Here is a 2,072-nt window from a genome sequence, read left to right as displayed (position 1 = left end):
ATTGATACATCATTGAAACCACAACGTGTGATTATTACTATGTCAAAATAAATGCTCGTGGGGGGTGATCGATGGTCATGCCATGATTGCCACATCACCAAAAATCATGGTTACAAAAATTGATCATTTGATAAGATAGACATCTAAAACATTGGCTAAGGGTATCAAGGAACTCATCTGAACAATCTTTGGACCATTTTGGGAAAGAACCATTGTCGTGATTCTCAACCCTACAAAATCACGTCAACTGATATCTTCAAAATTAATAGAAGAACTTTTCAAGAGTGTTCCTAAGAAATTCCTATCACCAAAGGAGGTTGTAAGCAGTTGAGAGTACCCAGCAAAATTTTTATGATTTCTATTAATCACCTCGTGATCACACTCGTGATTTCTGTCGGGATCACACTCGTCACCTCATGATTTTGCAGAAACCTACCATGATTCAATAGAAACCTGTTTGGTTATAGATTTGATAATTCCAAGAGCGTTAAGTTTTGGACAGTTAAAACAATTCCATGCACTTAACACTAGTCTTGTAGAAAAGAAGCCACTTTTGTGGCTTTTAGATACTTTTGTAAAAAAACATTTTGTCTTTAACTATGACGCTAAAAGCAGAACCCTTTCAAGGAAATGTGCCCAACACCTAATCAAAGCTAAATAAAAATAGTAAGTAAAACAATGTATGACATTCGGTTTGCTTTTATGGCCATCTTTGAAGATCATTTTGTTAAAACACCCAAAATCTTACCATATGGCCTCAAAAATAGCTCATATAATTGTAAATCAGACTCAAATTTCCATGAAAAATCCCTCTATGTATATATAATACACTCATAAAAACACTTTGACACTTTGATAAAAACTGGCAACTTTTTACACCCCTCTAAATTATACCATATATTATTGTTTTGGATAATTTTTGCTATTTTTAGAAAAGTAACTTTTCTATTTTTAGAATTTTTAAGGTAATTTTGGATCCCAAAGGTTTATTTACATCTTTGTATCACGTTTAAGAAGTTTCATCAAGCTATAATATCATATGAAAGTTATGTAGGAAAAACCAAAAAATGGCATGAGTCACTTTTATGTCCCAAGCCACTTTTGTGGCTCAATTACAAGACTAGTGTTAAGGTTGAGAAGGCTTGTTGGTGATGACATCACCCTCCAATGATAGTGCATCTAACCAAATAGGGTCCTCTTACCAGAAGCTTAGGGTCAACTCGCACAGTTAGCGCACAAAGGAGTGTGTTTACCTTGCACAAGCTCAATTCTTTTGAATCATCAAGTAGTGAGGAATCCATGGAAAATCCTCTTAAATGAGGAAGTGGTAGGGGAGAAGAGCACTTCTTCTCCAACACTATCGGGAGAGTTCATGGGCTTAGCCTGAGGAATTCTAGGCTATGGAAAAGAGCCTAAAAGGTAAGCTCTAAAGGTTGCCAAGGGATAACCATCGACCTCGGACTGAGAAGTAAGCACTAAAAGACCTAGAAACATAGGACAACAACTAAGGGAGGAACCATTACCAAGGATGAGAAACCCTCAACCCACAGTATAATATACTCCAAGAATACAAAGGGATCATTTGAGTGCTCAAAGAATAGGGATAGTTTACTTTCCCACTTTCAGAGAGCTAGGGATTGAGGAAAAAATGAGAGATACACAAGCCCAACTTAGAAACCTTGAACAAGAAAAGACCAGCTTAGATCTCCGGCGTTGGCTAAGAGACGTTCTTTTGATATGGGAGAAGATTCTTCTAGTATCAGAGGATTGAGGCATGAAGAGAACTTGGTCGCACGAGTTAGTGCTCGAGAGGTTGAATTGGCAATAGGAGGGTATTCTAGTCATAGAGCCTATTCTAGAGGAGCCTGTGGAGAAAACTTACACTAAGGTTGAGGTAGATGCAATGTTGAGAACCCCAAAGTTCTAGGAATACATGAGAGGCTTGTTGACACAAGAAGGGAGCCCGGGAGGGAAAATCTTAGATCATGGTGTAAATAGAAACATGGAAAATGTCCCAATACTACCTAACCCAAGGGTGCATGTGAATCAACATGCTAGAGACACAAGAGGCT

This window comes from Cibotium barometz, chromosome 21 (assembly GCF_041138505.1).
Source record: "Cibotium barometz isolate CiBa-2024 chromosome 21, ASM4113850v1, whole genome shotgun sequence".
In the NCBI taxonomy this organism is placed as follows: Eukaryota; Viridiplantae; Streptophyta; class Polypodiopsida; order Cyatheales; family Cibotiaceae; genus Cibotium; species Cibotium barometz.
The sequence above is the reverse complement of the archived record's forward strand: the minus strand, read 5'-3'. Positions refer to the sequence as shown.